The sequence below is a fragment of the Mauremys mutica genome, chromosome 3, assembly GCF_020497125.1.
Source record: "Mauremys mutica isolate MM-2020 ecotype Southern chromosome 3, ASM2049712v1, whole genome shotgun sequence".
Lineage (NCBI taxonomy): Eukaryota > Metazoa > Chordata > Testudines > Geoemydidae > Mauremys > Mauremys mutica.
In genome coordinates, this window is record NC_059074.1 from 59,715,546 (window position 1) to 59,741,140 (window position 25,595).

The window sequence follows — 25,595 nt, forward strand, 5'->3', positions numbered from 1 at the left end:
ATCCAAGAAATTATCAACGAGCAGGTCATCTCCATTAGAATTAGAAGGAAGCACTGGACATATTTGAAGCATGTATGCCCATTGCCAAAACAGACTCCCACATGACGATGTCAAGTGGATACCAACGGGTGTGAAGAAACCAGGGCACCCAAGAGAAACATTAAAAATAAAAAATAGCAGGGAGGACAGAACACTTGATCTCAACACCATAAAGCAGATGGAGGCAGCAGCTAATAAAAGATTCATTTCCCCCTGTGCACCAACATTGCATGAATGTTGCATCCTTTTGCACCAACCTGACACCGATATAATAAGAAGTTTTCAGGTTGTTTGCTGTGAAAAAAACTGTTTGTGAAACATAAGTTATAAATTTTACAATTCATAGCTACTTAATGTTTTTTGGAAAGATAAATTTTAAAAAAGAGATACCTAGGCTGAGTTCTTGTAAGCTAGCTTTCTGCCTACAGCAAATTTTTATGGCCAAATTTACTAACACTTTAATAATGGGATATATAATAGAAATGTTAAGCACAGCCCAGAAACTATGCTGAACTGACTGCCTACTTAAATTGTATACTTTAAAGCTATAAAATACAGTTATATCACAACTATTATCCAGACCAAGAAAACCGTTTATTGACTGAAACTGTTATACTTTTATACTTGAATCGCTGTAAAAAAGCAGGCGGTGATCCCACACTGCTCTAAATCACAGTATATTCACTAAATCTAGCCCCAATCTAGCCTCCATCCCAGGAGATATCTTTATTAACTTAAGTATCAACAGCAACACGTAAACCTCATAAGCTTTCTTCCGAGCTTGGCTTCACCTATGAATTTTCTCTGAAGGACCCTCTCTGACCCTGCCCATATTTCCCTTTGCCTCAGAGAAACACTCATATTCTTTCATACTCCAGAACTAGAGCTAATAAGTCTCACCTGTCCTGTATCAGAGTGACTCAGCCAAAATAGTCTGGCTTTGTTACACAGGGTTCCAAGACCAGACATCTAAGTAGAAAGCAAAAGAAAGCCGCACCCTGTGCAAGGCTCTAGAACCTGCCACACTGGTTTGGAGATGAAGGGTGTGAATTTTGGGTCTTTGTGATCTGTGCTTGACATAATGTCTGAGAAGGAGGCAAAGGTGGCTGTAACTTTCTTTATCCCTCTACCCATCATGGAGCCAACCAGGGTCTAGTTTGGATTCTGGTGCAACTTAAAATAACATTAGGACTATTTTAATTTTCACCTGGCTGCAACAGGCCTAAACAGGACCATTTCAGCAGCTGGGGATTGCTGAAATGCATTAGCACTCCTGCCACATTCCCTCCCTCACCACCCACAGTCATTATGCCCTTATGCACCTGAGATGGCAAAATAAGCCAGCTTTCAATCTGCTTTGCGCTTCTGGAGTGGTGTAAGGCAGACTTAGTGGGGCAGAGGTCTGGCTTGATAAATCTCAGTTTTGAAACAATTGAAATTTGACTGGGTGGTACTAAAAATAACAGTGATAATGTTTTCTTCAGTAAAATTTCCTGTATTCCTTTGCCCTGTGAAACAGACAGACTTGTTTGGAGTACTAGGTACCCATTTGAACTCATGAGTAACAAGATACAGAGCATGTATTTTTGAATTAATATAAAAATGTTTCCCATGTCAACAAGCACCTCAGTCACAACAATAATTAAAGATCAAACCCATTTAATGTGAAGTTTAGGCTAGTAGTAATCCAACATGTGTTCTTCATAGTGGCTTTGGTATTTCAGTTCTGCCTCAGACACTTGATTTTTTTTCAAGTTTATATGCTGCTTTGAATGGTAAAGCCTTGTGAAGACCTTGGAGCTCAATTGTGCCTGTAAAGCATAGCCCTGGCCTGGGGGCAGCATGGAGCAGCACTGCCCCAGGAGGAAGCCAATCTGCGTCAGCAAAGCAGAATGCCTATATGAACTCCTGATGTGCGGGCCATTATGTAGGCAGCTCCGAGTAATGGCCCCATCCGCCCAGCCTTCCCCAGCCACTTTGGCAAAACTTAATCCTAAGAGCCATGCTTGTGCCTCTTGAGAAATAATGAGGTACCAGCCTGAACACAGGAACTGTATCCCTGATTTGGGAAAGGACTTAAGTATGTGTAGTAAACAAGGTCTGGAGCCACACACTGAACAACGGAGATTAAAAAAAATATTGAATAATTGCTAATTAATTGAGCATCATGCCATCAATCCCGTGCACTGAATGAGGAAGGGGTCCTGTGGAAAACCATAATGTGATCATGTAATTAAAGACTGTCTCATAATGCATATACATAAGGGGGTTGAATTAAGATTACCTAGGTAACCTTAATTCTGGCATTTCTTACCTTTTGAGTACATGACTTTGCAACCTTAATAATGTTCTTTTAAAGTAGCTTTTTGTGTGTAATTGTGTGTGTGTGTGTATATACACCCCATGCATATTTATCATAAATAGGCAAAAACCTACATCTTTTAAAGTATTTTTAAAAAAATTATAAAAGGAAATATAGGCAGCTGTTATTTTATATTATTATATAGCTCAATTGGTACCTCTGGTATTAAAATATTTATATGGATGACATAGCTCTCACATAAAGCGGTGATGCTCTCTGAAATGTGTTTTGCATACATTTCATTCATTTTGGGGTTCAACAAGGCTATTCTTAAGAAATAGCTTTATATTAAAACCATCTATATGCACACTTAAACAGATTGAAAATATTTTAACAAAGGAGCACAATGGACCTGCTATATAGTTTATGAAGAACAAATGTTGCCAGCAGACATATTTGGCAGAAATATCCCAGCTACTCAGCTAAGGTAGAAATACCAATACCAACCACAGGCATGTGTTCATATTCTTTCAGACACATGCAGAGCAAATATTAAGAGGTTTCTTGGGTCATTCTTAGGCTGGGAGAGGAGGAAGCATGGGACTAATTGTATATAAATCTCACATTTATAAAAACAAATCAATATCAAGTCTAACTCCAGCATCATGACAAGCTGACTCAGTCAATTACTATGAAGCAATCCAGTATGCCCATGTGCTACTGTATCTTCTCATATGGTAATGAGAAGCTGCAGCTCCATACTGCAAATCAATAATAGTGCTCCATAGTTTAGTCTAAGGTATAGTGGTCACCATTAAAATATTTAGTATTGTTTCTTTGCAAGTAGATATTTTTATAGGAAATACCAACAACACTGCATTAATATTACACATGTGGCTTGTGTTCTTAGATTCTGGGCTCTTTGAGACATGGGCTGTCTCCTTTTTTGTATGTGGACATAGATTAGCATGCTATAGGTACAACAGGAATAATAATAATAATAACCTAGATCATCTTCTCCCCCAGAGGGAGGGAATTCTGGGAGATAAAATCTTTGGAGGATACTTTTGTAGAGATCTCTTTCTGTCATCCAGTTGGAGGATGGGATTGCCTCCCGGAGAAAAGGCCATAATGGCCTGCATCCAAAATCAGCATATCCAGGGTTCAGTGAGAGGTTAGGGCCATCCACAATGAATCCCTATTCCTTAACACTAGCTCCGGCTTCTAGTGTTCTAGCCAGCAACCTGACAATGCAGGTCCTTTGCAGTCAGGTTGTCAGTGACTCCTACTGGCCACAAGAGTTCCTGGAACCTATTTGTGGGGGAAGGGCTGTACATAAAAAATAGTGCAGCCAGAGGTAGTATTTCTTTTTCTCTTGAATCTCCACAGAACTGGAGTGGGGGGAAAGGGGGAATGGGAAGGAGGTACAGTAAATCTATCCATATCTAGGCCCCAGGCCTATGAAGTCTCCACACCCTCTCCCCATGTAGACTCCAGACAACATGGAGAGGCCTCAAAATGCTCCAAACAGTGGGGTGACAATGCCACAGAGATGGGGAGATCATGCACAGAGGACAGGACTCCTCTGTGCATGTATCTGACTGGTCTTGGAAAAACAAACTGGGGCAGTAATATGAATAATTATAAATAATGATTTGCAAAGATTTTAACTTTAACCACTGTAGTGTGTATATGTGTCAGGGCTGGATATAATCTCCCCTTAGTGTGAAATAAAACTAATATCAATATATATTTCAGTCAGACAATGAAAACAAAGTCCTTGTTTCCATTTATAGTGTGAGTGGAATTGCTAACAGCCACATGATAGCTCAACGGAAGCCTGGTCTACACTAGGCGTTTAAACCGGTTTTAGGAGCGTAAAACCGATTTAACGCCACAACCGTCCACACTAGGAGGCACCATATATCGATTTTAATGGCTCTTTAAACAGGTTTCTGTACTCCTCCCTAACGAGAGGAGTAACACTAGTATCGGTATTAACATATCGGATTAGGGTTAGTGTGGACGCTGATCGACGGTATTGGCCTCCGGGAGCTATCCCACAGTGCACCAGTGACCGCTCTGGACCGCAATCTGAACTCGGATGCAGTGGTCAGGTAGACAGGAAAAGCCCCGCGAACTTTTGAATATTTCCTGTTTGCCCAGTGTGGAGCTCCGATCAGCACGGGTGGCGATGCAGTCCGAAATCAAAATAAAAAAAGAGCTCCAGCACGGACCATGCGGATGTGATCGCTGTAAGGGCAGGCAAATCCGTTCTATCAGCGCTCCGTTACAGAAGATGAAATTCAGAATCCTTTTTTTAAAATCTCCAGACAGACGCCATAGCAGGGACTCAGCGCACTGCAGCGTGACAAGCGTAACGGAAAGCCAAAGAATCAAATGGACGCTCATGGACTGGAGGACTGAAGCTATCCCACAGTTCCTGCAGCCTCCGAAAAGTATTTGCATTCTTGGCTGAGCTCCAAATGCTTCTAGGGTCAAACACAGTGTCCGCGGTGGGTCAGGGCATAGCTTGGCAATCTACTCACCCCCCCCCACCCCCAGAAGCGAAAGGGAAAACAATCCTCTGACTCTTTTACATGTCACCCTATCTTTACTGAATGCTGCAGATAGACACGATGCTGCAGCCGTCAACACCAACATCCTCACTCCCCCCCTGCCATGGGTGGCTGATGGTACAAAAGGACTGGTAATCATCCTCGTCATCAGCCTATTGGCACATGGGGCAGTAACCATGCTGACTAGCATCCGTCAGGTCGATCAAGGGCGCCTGGCCCTAATTTTTTCTGGTGGATGGTGGGTGGTGCAATATGGCTGGTAACCATCGTCATCATAGCAACAGGGGGCTGAGCTCCATCAGCCCCCACCCTTCATGTGTAAAGAAAAGATTCAGTTGCCCCTGGACTAGCAGAGGGATGCTGGGCTTCTCTCCTACACACTGCTTAATGTCCTGTCTGGACTATCATAGCAACTGGAGGCTGCCTTCCACTCATTTCTCACTAACAAGTCACCATGTCTTATTCCTGCATTCTTTATTACTTCATCACACAAGTGGGGGGACAATGCTACGGTAGCCCAGAAAGGCTGGGGGAAGAACGGAATCAACAGGTGGGGTTGTTACAGGAGCACCTCCTGTGAATAGCATACAGATCATAGTTTCTGCAGGATCTGACACAGAGCAGCTGTGCTCTCTGGTTCTATGATACAGTGGTTATCTAGTACACTTGCCTATATTCTAGGCAGGACTGATTCTATTTTTAGATACCAAAAAGGAGGGATTGACTCAGGGAGTCATTCCCAATTTTGGCTTTTGCGCCCCTGGCTAAGAGCAGCCAGGGGCACTTATGACAGCAGCAAATGGTACAAAAGGACTGGTAGCCATGATCATCTTAGTTCCAATTTATGGAAGGGTTGGATGGTGCAGTATGGCTAGTAACCATCTCTGCTGTCATGCAAAAGCAAAAGCATGCTTCTGTGTAGCGCTGCTGAATCGCCTCTGTGAGCGGCATCTAGTACACATACGGTGAGAGTCACAAAAGGCAAAACAAGCTCCATGATTGCCATGCTATGGCATCTGCCAGGGAAATCCAGGGGAAAAAGGCGCGAAATGCTTGTCTGCCGTTGCTTTCCCAGAGGAAGGAGTGACTAACGACATTTACCCAGAACCACCCGCGACAATGATTTTTGCCCCATCAGGCACTGGGATCTCAACTCGGAAGTTCCAAGGGGCGGGGGAGGCTGCAGGAACTATGGGATAGCTAGGGAATAGCTACCCACAGTGCAACGCTCCAGAAGCCGACGCTAGCCTCGGACCGCGGACGCACACCACCAAATTAATGTGCTTAGTGTGGCCGCGCGCAATCGATTTTATAAAATCTGTTTTACAAAACCGGTTTATGCAAATTCGGAATAGTCCCGTAGTGTAGACGTACCGGGAGGCATTTCATTCTCAGATGTGACACTGGGAATGTTCTGTATTCAAGGAAAGGTATTTCTTTTAGTTTCACTGATTATCTTAGACATGGGCAATAATGCTGCTCTGGCTTGACTGGCTTCCCAATATTGGAAGGCTAGTTCTTCTCTCAATCCTACTACATAGAAAATATTTATTGTATACTTTTCCTTTTCTTTCTGAGCTGTAATTCACTTCAGTCCTCCCGGAGTGCCTAAAGCAAACTGTGCCAAAATTATGGCTTTTCCCATACAAATTAGTATGTTATTCCACAGAAGCACACAACTTCTGGTTAGGGACGCCCTATGGCAGAGCATCAGTATATTTCCACTACTATTCAATTTCAACTGGAAATTTAGTGTGCCAGGGCAGGATCTTGATCCTTCAAACAAAGGAACATTTATAAATGGTTTGTGACACTGAATATTCCAGAGTGGCAAGACTGATTTAAATGTAAACTTAGCAGTCTAACTTCCCATTGACTTTAAAAACTTCAGCATACAAACTTAAAAATCCAGCTCTTTAGAACAATGCATATTTTTAACAAAAAGACAAACCAGAATACCAATGTTTTGGTCAGATCTTTACAATAATATATTGATCCCAACGTGATGCTATTATTTGTAATCTTTAGTAAATTGTTAGTTCAATAAGAAGTAGGTTTTGATTTTATGTTAGAGAGCAGATTTTCCTACCAGGATATGGTCTTTGGATGTTTACAGAACTCCACAGCCTCCTTTAGCAAGACTGCCAGTATATTTAAGAAAGTACATTAGGGCTATAATCTTTAATCGCCTCAGAAATAAGACAAAATACTGTATAGGTAAGGCACAAAATTTCAACACAAAATGAATATTTATTTACCTCATTAAATGTAGAGGTTAGACAAAGAAATAAGAAAGAAACAAGTTGAATAAGAAGTTGAATGAGCCACGGGAAATTGGAGCATCACCACAGAATTATTATAATAAATATTATTAATTATATTTATTACAGTAGTGACTAAGGCAATGTACAAACACAGAGTAGTAAATGAAGACTTTACAATCTAAATAGACAAGACAGACACAGGGCGGGGAAGGGGTAGAACACATGAGCAGAGAAAACAGTGTGATGGCAGCAAATGGCATGTTATTTCCACTTTCTTTTTTTAAAGATGGGTTTAGTTAGAAGGGGATCAGCAAAATGGAAAGTGATGGGAAAGAGGTGTGGGGAAAAAAGCAGGGGGAAAAGAGGACACGTGTGGAGTGCATTTGCTACCATTAGGACAGTCAAAGAAGAGGCTGACATTTCGAGCTGCCATATATATCCAGTCAAAATGAAGATCATATTTCCAGAAACAACAAAAACAGAATGACAGTCCTACGCCTTTTCCCCTTAAATCAAAATATAAAGTCTTAAGGAAAGCATGGTTTTCTTTAACTCTTGTATTTTTATTTTATATCAATATTATCAGGGAAATACCACCTTAGAGAAATGTTCAGAATATTCACCAATGAAAGCTGCCATTATTTAAGTTAAATGTAAAAAATAAAATTATATGTGCAAGTCACTCACCAGGTTGAGAATAGTGCATTTAATCTTTCAATCTTCATGATTTACTAGGCTATTGCTGCCTGATATGCAAACTATGTCCTCAGTTCAGCAGTCTTTACTTATGCAAGACTCCCAATGATTTTAATGGGAGTTTTGCCTTTAAAAGGACTGCTTGTATAGCCTTAAAGACATTTAAGGCTCAGGCCTGCTCAATACTCATGAGAGAAGTTCCACTCAGAGGTAAATGTGATGTCTTCCATTGGTAAAGAAAGTAGGATTTAGCTCTTGGACAACACTCACTTGCATTTGGTGCATTTGCTACCAAACCAAGTTCTACACTATTAAACACCAATTCAAATATATTAAAAAGTTTTATATTTGCCATGAGGAACTAATATATTTTATCATGCAACAATACAGTTCTAAAGAGATTTCATAATATTCATTGTTGATAAGTACAAAGCAAAGCACATTGGAAAAAATAATCCCAACTATACATACAAAATGATGGGGTCTAAATTATGTAATTACCACTCAAGAAAGAGATTTTGGAGTCATTGTGAATAGCTCTCTGAAAACATCTGCTCAATGTGCAGTGGCAGTCAAAAAAGCGAACAGAATGTTAGGAATCATTAGGAAAGGTACAGAAATAAGACAGAAAACATCATAATGTTACTTTATAAATCAGTGGTTGAATATTCACTGCAGTTCTGGTTGCCCCATCTCAAAAAAGATTTATTATAACTGGAAAAAAGTATAGAGAAGGGCAACAAAAGTGATTGGGGATGCCACATCTACCATCCAAGAAGAGATTAAAAAGACTAGGACTGTTCATCTTAAAAATAGATGACAAAGGGGGGATATGATAGAGGTCTATAAAATCATGAATAGTGTGAGAAAGTGAAAGAGAAGTATTATTTACCCCTTCACATAACATAAGAACCATGGGTCACCCAATGTACTTAATAGGCCACAGGTTTAAAAGAAACATAAGGAAGTATTTCTTCACAGTCAACCTGTGGAATTCATTGTCAGGGGATATTGTAATGGTCAGAAGTATAACTGGGTACAAAAAAGAATTAGATAAGTTAATGGAGGATAGCTCCATCAATGGCTACTAGCTAGGATGGTCAGGGTGAACATAATTTGATTGCCAGAAGCTTGGGACTGGATGACAGAGGATGGATAATGTGATAATTGTGCTATTCTGTTCATTCCTTCTGAAGCATTTGGCATCAGTCAAAGTCAGAAGACAGGATACTGGCCTACATGGACCACTGGCCATTTTTGTGTCCTTATATATATTCGCTTAAACTGGATTTTCAGCCAGGTTACATTATTACTTGTCATGTTTCAAATCTTCAAAATACTGATCAGGAGACTCAAGAGAATGAAATATATAGAATGAAACATAGTGGTTGTTTTTGTTGCTGGTTCTGTGTGTGTGTAATGGAGGTGGAGACACTCTTACTGGAAGTACTGACATTTCCATTCTTGAAAGAATACTTACATTCATGTCTGTCCCTTTGAGAAAATTGAGACATACATTTTATGGCTTTTTTTAATCAGGAAATAGTGAATAGTTACACTTACTTTGACATTTCAGGACTGTTTTGTTTCTAAATCTTTAATGTTTTATTGTGTTTGCATAGTTGGAATGTCTCAGAATTGCACCATTTTATGACATCAGGGTCCAAGTTTTTATTGAACTAAAATTCTTATTAAGGTCATAATGTCTGTAACTCTTTAGCAAATATGCAGCACCACCTTGAAAATACAATGCCTGGCTAACCTGACCTCAAGTATGTTATCAATAATTCACGTAGACCAAGTTTTCTGTGAAATTAGATGAAACTACAAAAAATAGCTTTTTTGTTACAGTGTTTAAGCCTTTTGAAGTCAGCACTCTTTTAAGCTGATGGAGGTTGAGATTCCTCCCTAGTTTTACTTTCAGAAACTTTTTTCTTCCAGTAATACTAAAATGGCTCCAAGCACCACAGAACCTCGCAAGACAAACCCAAGAAAGAAACCAACAGGACTCCACTGGCCATCACATACAGTCCCCAGCTAAAGCCCCTCCAACGCATCATCAGGGATCTACAACCCATCCTGGACAATGATCCCACACTTTCACAGGCCTTGGGTGGCAGGCCAGTCCTCGCCCACAGACAACCTGCCAACCTGAAGCATATTCTCACCAGTAACTGCACACCGCACCATAGTAACTCTAGCTCAGGAACCAATCCATGCAACAAACCTCGATGCCAACTCTGCCCACATATCTACACCAGCAACACCATCACAGGACCTAACCAGATCTGCCACACCATCACCGGTTCATTCATCTGCACATCCACCAATGTAATATATGCCATCATATGCCAGCAATGCCCTTCTGCTATGTACATCGGCCAAACTGGACAGTCTCTAAGGAAAAGGATAAATGGACACAAATCAGATATTATGAATGGCAATAAACAAAAACCTGTAGGAGAACACTTCAACCTCCCTGGCCACACAATAGCAGATCTTAAGGTGGCCATCCTCCAGCAAAAAAACTTTAGGACCAGACTTCTAAGAGAAACTGCTGAGCTTCAGTTCATTTGCAAATTTCACACCATCAGTTTAGGATTAAACAAAGACTGTGAATGGCTTGCCAACTACAGAACCAGTTTCTCCTCCCTTGGTTTTCACACCTCAACTGCTAGAACAGGGCCTCATCCTCCCTGATTGATCTAACCTCATTATCTCTAGCTTGCTTCTTGCTTGCTTATATTTACCTGCCCCTGGAAATTTCCACTCTTGCATCCGACGAAGTGGGCATTCACCCACGAAAGCTCATGCTGCAAAACGTCTGTTAGTCTATAAGGTGCCACAGGATTCTTTGCTGCTTTTACAGAACCAGACTAACACGGCTACCTCTCTGATACTAGTTCCCACACTCTTTCTCTTTCCTTGCACCAGTGTTAGGGCACATTTGCTATTGTGGCTGATATCTGGTCAGAGCAGCAAGGAGGGGACCTTTAGCAAGTCAGTTATGGCTCCTTGATTTTTTTTGTTTGGTTCACTATGAGTACTGACCCTAGTATATGTAAGAGCAGCCTGAAGGTTGTTCTAATCTATGGCAGCTATTAAGACTCCTCAAGGGAATATCCACCAGCAGGGGAGGTCTAGGGTCTGGTCCTGCTTTGAGCAGGGGGTTGGACTAGATGACCTCCTGAGGACTCTTCCAGCTCAAATCTTCTATGATTCTATAGAGCATGCTGTATTATTGTCATTCCGCCTTCTGCACCTGGGCTTTAGCTAGATGAGATATAGTCAACTATGGCATCTCTTTGCCTACTGGAGAATCCTATATCCTGCCTGGGAAGATGAGAGAGGTTTCTGCTCCCTTTGTACTTCCTGAATGACACAAAGGTCTCAGCATAGGCAGCGAATCTGCCCCAGAGTCTGGTTGTGCTGCTTCTTCCCAGGCTTATCCACAGAGGTTCATATTTGTTTCTGATGGCCATTTAACATCTACGGTTTGTTATATTTGATGCACTCTTTTGATGTTATAACTATGAACTCTAAAATCGTTTAAGAGTATTTTAAAGAAAACTGTACTGTGTCTTTAGAAAGTGATTTGAGATGCCTGAAGTTTTAAACTAAGATACTAGTGGCTTGATTCTGATCTCATGCCAGTGTAAATCAGGAATGACTACAGTGAAATCAATTTGGTTACACTGGTGTAAAAGCTGGTGCTGTATAAATGATGTCAGGCTCAGGCCTCGATAACAGAGTAACTGTAAGGGAAACATGATTATTAAAACCAACAAGAAAACCTCTGGGCCAGAATCATTTGCATCAAAACATTGTTCAAGTCTGAGGCCTTGTCAACACAGAGAAGTTGACTGATTTAACTCTTCTGGACTACTTAGTCTGGTATAACTAATTTTCTGGAATAACTTCTTTGTGAATATAATATTCTGGATTAGAAGTGATATTAGTTCAGAATAATAACTCTTCGTTGCAATCTGAAGTAATTATTCTGGATTAAAGTCACTGTTATTCCATAAGGGAGTGCCCACACAGGGACATCAGAGTAGTTATTCCAGTCAATTTCCCCATGTAAACAAGCCCTTATACAATCCAAATTCTTCCCCCTTTCCATTAAGTGGGCCATTTTGCTTTTTTCTGGTTTTGTTTGTTCCTTCATTTGTAGGCAGGTCTTCACTCTCTCTCCTCTTTTTTTGGTCTCTCAGTTGTTTTAGATCATATCCGTATTACCAATCTTTTAATTTATTTTTAATATAGAAAGAAAAACCAAATACTTTCAATCTAAATGACTTTTATTGTCGAGTAAGAGAAAAAAATAAAACAACAGATAATAAAAGTCTCCATGAGAGACTACACTGTGAGTATTCTGTGTAACTTGATGCATCAAGTCTGCCTCAGATAAAAGGACAAACAGACAGGCAGATATCTAAGACATATAAAGCTTTGACCAAAAAAAGTCAGAAGAGTAAGAGCGCTATATATATCATGAAGGTTTCCACCTGTTACTGAACCTTCAGAAAAGGTAATTGGGTGGCGACATACAACTAATCTTGGCCTACAGAGACAAGATGCATAGACAAGCACCACAAGGTACATTAACCATGCTTTTCTTGGAATTGTTTGATTTTGAGCAGAAGAACCAGCAAAGACTTTTCCTGTGGCCAACTTTCTCTTTAGTGAGTTTACCACCCATTGGAATGTAAAGGCACCAGCCTTATTGCCATCAGAAATTAAATCCTCCACAAAACAGGAAGACTATGAGCAGCGGCAGTGCACATTTCTTCCTTCTTGTCAATATGTCTTAATCCCAGTCTGGCAGGTGTGGGAGTCTAGAGTAGTATTAGTCATATATGTGTCAATGTAATCCTTGCCCTCTCTACTGAGAGTACCCACAAGGTTTCCATGTACAAATTGTAATTATATAGCATTTTATAAGCCATTTGTGTTTTCTTCAGAGCCAAGGGTCAGAGCCGTAGTCAGAAGTCAGGAGCCAGAGTCAATTGTCAAGGCCAGGTTACCTGGAGTGAGGCAAGGCTGGGGTAAGGCTGTGGTCAAAAAGCAAGAGGGGCTGAGCACAAGCACATGAGAGCACTACCGTAGCCATGGGCGACTGTGTGAATAGCTGTTGAACTGCTGCTGCTGGGCTACAAAGGCAGTCTGCTGACTCACCCTCAATCAGGTGGGGTAGCCAATCAGTCACCCTACTACAGGCCAGCTGTACTCATTAGGTTGCCTGGACATGGGCTCTGCTAGTGGCCCTGCTTCCAAACCAGCTCCACTGTAGGCTCTTATTCCTGATGTGTCATCTTCTTCTATTATTATTTAATTAATTATTAGGTAAGAGAGGACGTGATTAAAAAAATAATTAATAGTATAGAGTAGGGGGATACAGATTTTGTCATAATACAGGAACAAGGAGATATACTTGGATTAAAAGCCACTTGGGGCAGAGACCATCTTTGTATTCTGTATTTTCTTCAGTAATACAAATAATAAATACTACTAATAACAATAATGCAATTGAGAGGATACCTTTAAAACAGATAAAAGACAGACCTTCTCATGCTACACTATCCTGGGGAACTCATTGCCACAAGATATCATGGAGGCCAAAAACTTAGCTGGATTCACAAAGGGACTGAATTGTATACAGATAAGAAGATCACACATATCCACAATAGTAATGTGTGTTGTTTTTTTTAAATGGAAGAGTTATAAATCCTCATGCATCAGGGCATAAAACCCACACCTCTAAGTGACAAGATTAGGAAGATACTTAGGCCCAAATTTTTAAAGCTATTTAGGCATCACTGTGCTCAGTGTGAAAACCCCATACTGATTTAGGAGCCTACATCTCATTTTCAAAAGAGATTCTGGCACTTAGGAGTCTAAATTTCATCAAGAGTCTGGGCCTTAATTTATATGCAAATGATTCCATAAATGCCTATAACAGAGATTTTTGTACTTTCTTTTGAAGCACCTGATGCTGGACATTGTCCAAGACACAATACTAGACTAGGACATGAGACTAGAGGAATCATTGTTTTATTCCATTATGGCAATTCCTATGTTCCAATGTACCTAAAAAGATGCAAAAGGCGTGAAGATTTAAAATGGTAGGGTTGTTTGATGGAGCTTTACCTTAGTTGTATGTTTGGGGAAAACTAAAACCATTTGAAGATATTTGTCTTAAGTTTCATAAAACAAAACAAAAGAGAAAATTATAGATAACTTGTTGCATGCATGGTCTAATCCAAGATAGTGATCTAAGAAAGGGACACAATTAGAAAAGCGTCCACCTCCTCGCTAGCAAATACTAGGATAGCTCATCAGCTGGTGTAAATTAGTATAGCTCCATTAAGTTTAAGAAAGCTATGCTGATTTGCAGCTGACCATCTGGCCCAGCGCTTTTACCCAATATCTGGAAATCTAATTCATCTTGATCCATAGCACAAACTTTTCCAGAAATGTTAATTTTCTTGACAGTTTTCTAGCTCTTCAGTGTGACTAAAAATAGGGGGAAAGTCATGCATTTTATAAAGCTGAAGCATGATCATTGATTTGGCTTCATGATAATGTCTGCTCTTGTAATTTAAGAAAAACAAATACAGATGAATCTCTTCCCTAGGCTGCCAGCTTGAGATTTCATGAACAAACTGAAATATAAATATACCTGATTTAACCTCTCAATTGCCTGTTGTGAAGATTTATAGATACCATTTCTTGTGCTGCTGTTACAGTTGTTATTACATTGTTCTGAAATTTGTTTTTATACGCTGTCTGCATCCATGAGAGGGGGGTTAGATTTTGGAGTTTTCCCATAGTAACAGTCTGCAAAAGTCGCAGCAGAGAATCAGAGATGGAAAAACAGTTAAACACGTGCTTTGGTTTTCCACAGCCTGTGTAAACTAGACATTTTGTAAACCTTTAATTTTTCAATAAGAACTGCTTTCCCAGCAGACAGACTGTCTGTCTTCATAAAGGAAAAGAAAAAGAAAAGCTAATCTAAGTACTTTGACAATTTTAGTTTAACTTCAGCTAGAGGATGGAATAATTTACTGAAAATCTTGTAAAACTTCTAGAGTTGATAAGGGCCAGTGTTCTTCTAATGAATGTCATCAATTTCTGTTTCTGACTGTCAGCAGGCTCCTAGCAAAATTACCTCATGCTGAGAATAATAGTGTCCATTTGGGGGTGATGGTGTCCAGAAGCAACATAATTTCAAGTCTATATGCAATTGACAAGTGAATACCAAATGCTCATTTTAAAGACTATATTTATCATCTCTTTGCTCAGCAATCTGGAAATTCCTGTCATCATTCATCATAGTGACATCAGTTAATCCAATTTATCCTCCACAGATTCACCAAGCTCTGATCTATTTGGTGGAGGCTTTCTTAAAGTGCTTTTTGAAGGGTTTTGGTGTGATTGTATGCATAACGTGAATCCTTGGGTTGGTAATGTTGTAACAGTTGGCAGAAATTAATTGAATTGACACATGAATTTCAGGAGGGTTTCTCGGTGATTTGAATCAAACCTTAAATGTCATGATACTCTGTGCTACATTCTGCTCATGTGAAATACTAATAGCATATTCCTAATGAATGTCAACAGGATAGTGTCTTACTATACAGAATGTGTATTACTTGAGTATTTTTCTATTGAGTCATGAATTGGAAGAGTGATGGATTTTTTTCTCTACGTTCATTTTGTTTTTCTGAAGTTAGTCACAGACTATTTCTGTTTGAACTTACTCTAGAGTTTACCAGATTTGGATTCCATGTTACTGCATCATGTTCACAGATGGGCTTTCCACTGAACACTTATTTTGAATTCCATTTATAAAGTTAGTGTTTGAGAGTTTACTAGAAGGTGCTGCTTTCCCTTACTGCCTGTCATTAATGATTAAATCATCATAATAGAACAGTTAATGTAAGTCACTATGGAGATTACGTTAATTTGCAAGAAATCAGAAGTTCTTCCTTCTTTCCTGTTTTTGCACTTCCATTTTTTGTATATTTGAGTGTTTTTATAATGATACCCTATTCTAGGCTGCCATATTGTTAATGTTGAATGGTTATTCATCTAAGCGAGTATCCATCAATAATGTGCCTTGACAAATTAGAGAACTTGTCTGAAATCAACGAGATGAAATTCAATAAAAACAAGTGCAAAATACTTCACTTAGGAAGGAAATATCAAATGCATAAATACAAAAATGGGGAATAACTGACTAGATGGTACTACTGCTGAAAAAGACCCGTGGATCACAAATTGAAAAGCCAGCAGTGTGATGTAGATGCAAAAAAGCATATAATTCTGGGGTGTATTAACAGGAGTATTGTATGTAAGACACAGGAGGTAATTGTCCCACTCTCTGAGCACTGTAATTACAAGAGTAATTAAATTCTGGAATAGGCTTCCAAGGGAGACTGTACTGTCATAGGAGATTTTCAAGAACAGGTTGGACAAATATTTGTCAGGGTGAACTTAGCTTATTGGGTCCTGCATTAGTGCAGGAGGCTAGACTTGATAACCTCTGAAGGTGCTTTCCAGCCCTACATTTTTCTGATTCTATGAGTCAATGAATATTGTGTGATTGTTCACCCTTGCCATGTGGTATTGCATCTGGTCCCTAATTGACTAACTGAGGCTTTGTAAGGAGACTAATGAAATTCCAGTACGAATTTTGGGACAAATAAATATTCGTAGTAAAATTCATGAAACATCTGGGATTCACAAAACAGTGTAACTAACAGTGTAACTAACATCTGATAGTCACCTAAATAATCGCAAATAATGAAAGCTCTGACTCCATGAATCATAGTGAACAGAACTCAGCGCTTTCATTTATTAAAATATTTATAAGTTTGTTTGTTTTTTGACTCCTTTACTAACTGTATATAAAGGACTGGGACTCATCCAAGTGTGTCAATTTTAAAATCAGTGCACCTTCTATCACAATACCAGGCTTTATAAATATCACTTCTAGCCTGTATCACCATAATCTTCAATCCACCTCAATTAAATTATATGTGTATCCTCCCTATACCAATGAACATTTAATCATGAATCTATCCTGTCTATATAAGGAGTCTGTATCCAATGTTTATTGTAAATAGGTTTTACCATATAATCAACAATTTTAATGCAAATATTTGTTTGTGCCAAGTATCTAGTCTGAGGGAATGTGATATAAATATGACGTTGCATGACCTAGAGTCAGAAGTCATTCAGTCTGAATATTGACTATATGACTACATAGAGCCTATACATATTGGAGCTGACTTAGAGGCTAACAAGAAATTACTACACCGCAAACAGCTCACCTATTATATCAACAACTTAAAAACGGAAGGTCTTAAGACTTCTGACGGTCCACCATTCAGTAAATAAGATAAAATGAATCCTTAAGAGAGTAAGGATGAAACCACACCACTTCATTGGTGGGAAGGGATTTTTAACACCAATGCGGGTGAAGCTCATGCTGCTTGGATCATCATGCTCCATCCAATTATGGTACTCTTAATTATATAATTTCTTCAAATCATTTATGTAGTCATATTAAATATTTATCTGTGCAAGTTCAGAAAGCTTAAGAAAAGATCTAAGCAAATCCCTTTTTGACATCTCTGCCCTTAATACATGGCTATAATTATTTAGTTTAAATTCTTGCCTGTTATATTATCTGTGGATCTTTATATGTACATTTTTTATGTTGATACTTGCCCTTGTTATAATTCTATGCTGTACCAACTTTTTTTGGGACCTTTGTACTTAGTTAAGTAAAAAGGCCCCAAGGAGGGGATATGTTGGGTGTGAACTGTTGTATTGTTCTCTGGTTCATTACACACGGTTTATTGTGTGGGTATCAGACCCAATGATCAGTGATTTTAAGGACACTGTGGCAATCCAAGATGGAGTCTGAAAACTGTCATCTTGTGACTCCAGCTTGTGACCTTCTGTACACTGTCAGCCTGGTCTGGATAAAACTGGACTGAATTGGTTTTTCCCGCCACTGGGCGATCCCCAAGGTTCCATCACCTCAGACTGTTTCCCGCCTTTCTAAGGATCATACCATGTTTTCCCACCACAGATTCTATAAAAGAATTGTGATCACAGGCTGATGGAGCAGTCCATCACAGCGACTGTGTGTGCGGCACTCATGCATCAGCAAAGAACACCATTCGTTCCCGGAGTGAAAAGAAAAGAAGACGACACATTACCATCTTACCTGTCCTGCACCTGGAGAAAGTCACCATTCAGAGGGTTCCTGGTCCACGTCTTCTGTCCTGACATCCATCGAGGGACTCTCCAGTGTTCCTCCTCCAAGGGTTTCAATTACCTATGGAGCAGAGGTCCTGGACTTCACTGCCACCACTGAAGTGCTGGGAATTGAATGAGAAAGCAATTAGGGTTTCTAAGTTTGGGGTCATATTTCCTGAATGCTAGGGTGGGTTTAGTTTCATTCTTGGCCTGAGCTTCACGCTTTCAGGGAAGAGCTGCTGCGTCACTGGGTTTGTTTGTTATATAGCTATTAGTCATTTACATTTACCTCTTCCCTATCTGTGTAATTCTATCCCCTAATACATTTACCTGTTTGTTTTGAACCTTATCTCTTGTCAATTATATTTATGCACCACATAAGAGGAGAGGGGAGGAGATTTGCACCAGTCCACCAGTTATAGATACGGCAGAGGGCAAATCTGCTCTGGAGAAAAAGGTGCTTGTTTCTATTCCGATACCTACACCACTTTACACACTCAGAGATCTCTTGGCTCCCCTTTGAAATAACATCTCCGTGTCCCTTTGGCTAGAGGTTTCTAGGACATGTCTTGTCTTTACCACAGACTCAGCTGGTTACATAGTCTTTGAGTTAGATCATTCCCAGTGTGGTTGCCTGGTGAGTAGACTAAACTATCTCGGTCATCTGTCTCCAAGTCTAGCAAGCTATATCTCAGTGGAGTCTCCTCTCCCCCTGTGTGGCTGTCCTCTGGATGAGTCTCTGTCTCTCCATTTTGTGATGATCTCTGTAGGATCTCTCTGGGTGTTGTACCCACTGACTTGTAAGTGCCTCTTGTTCCTTCAGATAACTTGTCCCTCTTGCATAGTCACCTCATAGGACCTGGATACCACTACACCCCCCCACACTCATTCTGGTGTCTCTCTAGTGATTGAATCCTCACAGGAGAGCTTTTCTCCAGGGCTGGTAGATCCTTGGCTGACCTGTTGTACTCTAGTGCTGTTTTCTCTGATTGTTGGCCATCTCTTCTCGGTGATGTCCACAACCTTCTGGCAGCAACAGGCCTCCACTCATTGGTAATAGGTTTTGGTCCTTCATCCCATCAGTGCCTGCATAAGACTGTTTTGGCACCACAGTAGTGGAGTATTCCTGTGTGCCAAAAATACTAATCAAGGGCCTGAACTGGAAGAAACAGCCTTGGTCAAGCTCCCATTTGTGTGCAAATTCCTTGAATTCTTCCAAGGCAAATTGGGGTCTGTTAGTGAATACAGTTTCCAGAATGTCATATTTTACAAAGTGAGCCTTCCATTTGCCAGTCACTGTCTTGCCTCTTGTATCAGGCAGGGTATCAACATGCCAAAAATTTTAACAGTAGCCACCATAATTAACTACTTGTTTTCACTGAAGGTATATAAATCGGCTCCCACCTTTTCCCATGGAGAGGTGAGCAGCTCATGTGGTGACAGAGTCTCTTTCTGCTGGTAGTTATCATATGACCAGCAAATGTCACACTCTTCTATCAAGGAGTGAAGTTGTTTGTTCATTCCCAACCAGTAAACACACACTCATGCTTGTCAGTGCTCAATATGAGGTGGGGACAACAGCTGTCTGTCCTTGAAATATGATTCCATACTGCACTCTCAGCTCATCTTTAATTTGAAAATATGGTTCTGCTTCTACCGGTACTTGGCTTTTGTCTTCTGGCCACCCTGCTAGTATTGCTCTCTTGACTGCCTGTAATTGGATGTCCTTTACCATAGCTTTTTTACTTTCCATAAGCTTTGCTGTTGAAACTGGGAGATAGATTTGATGTCCTGATCCTGTTTTTCCAATGCTAATGCTGGGTATATATATGCTGTGCTCAGGGTATCTGTTAACACCAGTAATTGTCCTGGACAATATCTCATCTCTACCTGTTAGTGCTATAGGTGCATCAACACAGAATCATAAAAATCTAGGGCTGGAAGGGACCTCATGGAGTCATGTAATCCGTCCCCCTGCACTGAGGCAGGACCAAGTATTCATCCCTGACAGGAGTTTGTCCAACTTGTTCTTAAAAACCTCCAATGATGGGGATTACATAACCTCTCTTGGAAGGCTATCCCGATTAATTGCAATCTCATACGAACACCAAGAAGGGGCTTTGCCATGACTGTCTCTAGGAGTTTATGATCTGTTTGCACTATTGCTGGGTGATTCTATGTGCACTGATGGAATCACTCTATTCCAAAAACAACAGCCAAAAGCTTTTATTTCTATTTGGGCATACCCAAGTTCAGTTTCTGACATGGCAGCATGGGCATAAATAACCAGCTGCTGCTGCTGCAAACAGCTATACCCATTCATTTTTCCAATACATCACTGTGGAGTGCCAGTAGTTCTCCTGCCACTAGTTCTTCCTCTGCTCTTATACACACTGCTAAAATGGTTCAGCTTGCCACATTCCTTGCAATGCTGTCCTAGTACAGGCAGAATGAGAGGCTAGCAAGGCGGGGGAAAGCTACCTCTATCTCCCCTTCGTGAACCTGGGTGTGCTGAGTGTTGCCTGGCACTTCTGAGAATCTGGCTTCATAGGGAATAACTTTCTTCATGGTCCTGTGCCTGGTCTGCTTTTAAGGAGCACAGTTCTCTCAGCAAGCATAGAGAGAATCACAATTAGACAGTGTTCTAAATTACACTATTTAATCAGATGCTGTTGCTGCTAATTAAAAAGCCTGCAGGCTACCCAATCTTCTCCCTTTAGTAAATACTTTTTAATCTTTTCCACACAAAAGAGCACTAGGGCTGGAGCATCATCTGTTAGTTAATTTTCTATTCTTAAATGCTACTTAACCAACCTTTATCTCCAGACACCATACTGACACAGCGGATGCAGTTTCCAGATCTGCCTTCTTTTGTCTGTTGTAGTTCTTCCCTATTGCTAGTTAAACATCCCTAAAAATCCCATAAAGTGTATCAGGTAAGGGTCTTGATCCAAAGAGCCCATCCAAACTGTGCACAAGGTTGTTGCATCTCAACACAACTGTGAATGGAGGCTACATGCAGCAAAAGTATAAGCATCAACATTGTCTTCCTTTACCTTCCAGTGGCTAGTGTTAAAAGGGGCACGGTATAGGCAGGGGATGAACATGTTTAGGGAGACAAAGATTTAAATGCATTATTTGTCATGCTAATTAGGCATTCAGCTAGACCTTCCTCTGTTAGGCTTTACTCTTGTTACTAAGGAGGAGCAACTTGTCCCTCGTCCATTCTGATTTATATAGGCTTGGGTCCCTCTGTACTTCCTGCTTTCACTTTTTCACCTTGCAGTTACATAACATTGCACTGTCCTATGCAGTGTCAAACCCAAGGACAACACATCCTTTTAAAAGCTATGTTCTGTTTTGATATATATGAGCTAAGCAAGGGCAAACTGGTACAGATCAATAAGCACTAACTTAAACCTTTGCCCATAACTCAAACCTCGTGAGCTTTAGCACAGGTTCAGAAATACTTGGCTATCTTCTATTTTTAATTTCCACAACCTATGTACTTTCTTATATTGGCCAACACTATTAAAATCCTGCCGTTCATAGTATGTTTGACTTGGCTGGATCCAGGGAGCAACAGAAGCCTTGTATTTGAGATATCATCATAAGATTTTTCTAAACCAAAGTTTTAGATAAGCATCTGATATTTTGGAATCTTAGCCAAACTGTTTCTCAGCCTTTTGAAGATTGTGCCCATTGCTTGTTTAGACTGTAGCTATTCACACGGATCATCAAAAACAATATCACAGTGATTCTTATTAGTTGGTTTTAGTTAAAACATGCAATATATTTCAAAGGCTCTATTCTTCTCAAAATGCCCCATACTAGTGTAAGGAACTGTTGTCCAACCCTGTTTAATTGATCCCTGATAAATTTAGACAACAGACTGAAAGACCATCAGAACCCTAAGAAAATAGATACATCAAATAAATGACTATTCTGTACCCATGTAATACTCTAATTCCACAGGACCAACTAACAGACACAGAAACATTTCTTGACTTTCAGAGTTAATTCCTCATCAAAGACCCAGAGTAGCCATTACACATAAAGATATATAATTTCATCCATTTTAGGCTTTTATAAACTTGTGTGTTTGGCCCTGCACAAAGCTAAATTCTGTTTCAGGGTACAAACACACAGCCATCATTGAAGATCATGGGGTTTGTGCACATGTACCTGCCCCAGAATTTGGCACAGTTCTTTCAGATTGGGGGGAGGGGTGAAATGTGTATATACAAGCAGGAATGCATATTTGTTATATACCTACCCCTCACATTCCCTCCACTCTGTTTCTCTTACATACACACACACTTTCTGTTATGCCATCAAATACATGCATGTAACCCTCACCGTTATGAGCCAATTAAATAGAGTGGGTGACATAGCCAACCTTTGTGGTCTTAAAGTAGACCTACTTCTTGGGCACTATCTGGTGAATAGATCTCTTAAACTGATGAATTCTCAGACCCCCAAAATGTTCACCAGGGAACTCATGCCCAGAGTTGCCTACCTGACATCCATATATTTACATATTGCCCCGGTGATAGCAGATTTAGTTTCTACTCTATCTGAGACAGAGTTTCCTACAATGTTCAAGCTGATAGCAGGGCAGGTTACATCCACATTCAACTATCTTTAAACAGGGATGGCAATATTGGTTTTAAAAATGTTCTTCAAACAATTAGAAAAGTCTGAAAATCTCTTCCAACTATTATTTTGGAAATGAGTACCTCATAGCTTCAGCGTCAGAATAGCATGAATCACGGTATAAGCAATCATGCAATTCCCACAAGTTTCCAGAATTACTGGAAATATAAACATGTAGTACCATACGCAGAAGGTCAGCTAGTTGTCAACTTGGGTCACTCAATTTGGGTTCACTTGATTTGGATCCGATCCTACTCACACTGAGTTCAATAAAGATTTTACTGTTGACTCAGATGTCAGTAGGATCAAGCTTTCAGTGAATTGTTAAAGCCGTTTGACTCATTCTTTGTACAACATGCTGTATATGTAACTCACTAAAGGCTCAATATTACAAATATTCCAGAAGAGTATGTGAGGTTAGCAGTTGGGCTATGCATGAGGCATAGCTATCCAAATATTAAAGGGCCAGACAATCTTAGAACTGTAAGACATTTCAGGCTGTCTCATGATGCAAGCACACAACCAACAAATGGGAAAGACAGTGCACATTATTTTTTGAGTGAATAAAAGCTAATCTTTTGGATGAAGTAAGAGATAGCCAATGTTTGGCAAAATATCACTGGAACTTGCGATTGCTAATGCCAACAGTTTGAGCAACCCAAAGTTAATTCCAGTTTGGGGTAATTCAGAGCTTTCCACTATATTGTTAGGATTATGTGATGTGAATTTAATTAGATAACTACCTATCCAAGAGCATACCTCACTCTGGGATATTTAATACACATTATGTAACTGTATGTAACCAGCAATGAGCAGTTACTGTTTTGTAGGAAAACAGCGTTGTTAAACACCCTGATATAAGATATTATGAATGTGGGGAGTTCTGCACTTCTAATCTGAATAACAATGAATGCCAATGTACCCCAGATTACTGATCCAATACTGCAGTAAAGTAGTAATTCTACCCCCTATCTTAATGTAGATTTACATCAATAAAGTTTATAGTTAACATGCATATTATATCTTTGTTATGTTTCTGTTATTAGATTATGATGTACCATTATTGCAGGTATCTTGTAAACCCATAAACCTGTCAAACAGCTACAGGGCCGACTGCACAGAGCCAGAGACCAAGCATCTAATAAACTTTCAAAAATAAAACTGTGTACAAGACCCAAAGCCTTTGCCTCCTTTTTCTCACCCAAAATGCTTATCAGCATTATGAGTATTATGATGAAAACAAAACCAAGTACAACAGCACAGGGGCATCTAGCACCTGCAAATGTTTAGTTAGGCTTTAATCTTGCCAGAGTCTAGGTTACCAGGACAACAATTCCCTCCCATTTAGTGATGCAGTTTCTCAATAGTCTATCTTTGCAATAGTCTCCATAGTTTCTCCACAGCTCAAGGGTATGTTAAGGAATATTCAGTACGAAAACATCCAGTCTGGACTTGCTCTCATCTTTTGGTCATAATGGAAGCTTGTAGTCAGAGGCTGGTAGATCCAACAGAGGAAACCCACAGAGGGCACAGTCTACATGGTTTGCTTAAAATGAGGGACAATCTGTGTAAGTCTATGCCTTTTGATACTCTCCTTTCCCCTAATACTTAATGTTATTAAAATGTTCAGAAAATGCATTTATTATATTTTGATTAGCTTCATGTTTTGTGGTTGTGGCAGGCTCATAGTGAATCTAGAATTTGGGGAAAAGATACATTCATAGAATTATAGAAATGTTGAGCTGGAGGGAACCTCAAGAAATCATTAAGAGTAGTACTCTGCTCTCAGCCAGAACCAAGTAAACCTAGACCATGCCTGATAAGTGTTTGTCCAATCTGTTTTAAAAAACCTCCAGTGATGGGGATTCTACAGTCTCCCTTGGAAGTCTATTCCAGAATTTAACTCACCTAATAGTTAGAGACTTGTTCCTAATATCTAACCTATGTCTCACTTGCTGCAGATTAAGCCAATTACTTCTTGTCCTACCTTCAGTGTACATGGGAAACAATTGATCACAGTCCTCTTTATAACAGCCCATGACATATAGTCTTCTTCTCTCAAAACTAAACATGCTCAGTATTTTTTAGTCTTTCCTCTTGGTTTTCTAAACCTTTTATCATTTTTGTTGCTGTCCTCTGGACTTTTTCCAATTTATCAACATCTTTCCTAAAGTATGGCACCCAGAATTGGACACAGTACTCTAGCTGAGGCCTCATCAGTGCTGAGGAAAATGGGACAATAACCTACCATGTCTAACATACAACATTCCTGTTTATACACTCCAGAATGTTAGCCTTTTTTGCAACTGTTTCATATTGTTGACTCATATTCAATTTGTGATCCACTATAACCCCTAGATCTTTTTCAGCGGTACCATCACCTAGCAAATGATCCCCCATTTTGTAGTCATGCATTTAATATATTTCCTTCCAAAGAGAAGTAGTTTGCACTTGTCTTTATTGAATTTCATCTTGTTGATTTCAGACCATTTCTCCAATTTGCCAAGGTCATTTTGAATTCTAATCCTGTCCTCCAAAGTGCTTGTAATCTCTCCCAGTGTGATGTCATCTGCAAATTTTATAAGCATACTCTCCATTCCAGTATCCAAGTCATTAATGAAGACATACCCAACCAGCCTCTTTATCTCTTTCACATTCAAATGTTTACGACATTTGCCAAGGACTTGGCCCATATATGATTAAATCTATCATTAATATCACTGGGTTATTCCAGTCACAATAGTGTCTTGCTCAAATCTCATTCCATGACTCTAGCTACAAAAG

The 25,595-nt window shown here is 39.8% G+C and overlaps 1 long non-coding RNA gene across 1 annotated transcript in view; it reads right to left on the bottom strand.

Moving 5' to 3' along the window:
- LOC123365908 overlaps window positions 1-18,162 on the bottom strand; it is a 61,686-nt gene extending 43,524 nt beyond the window's left edge. Inside the window, exon 1 of the long non-coding RNA XR_006577821.1 lies at window positions 18,124-18,162. This is a non-coding gene — a long non-coding RNA (uncharacterized LOC123365908). The remainder of the gene's footprint in view (window positions 1-18,123) is intronic.
- Between the last annotated feature and the right edge of the window lie 7,433 nt (window positions 18,163-25,595).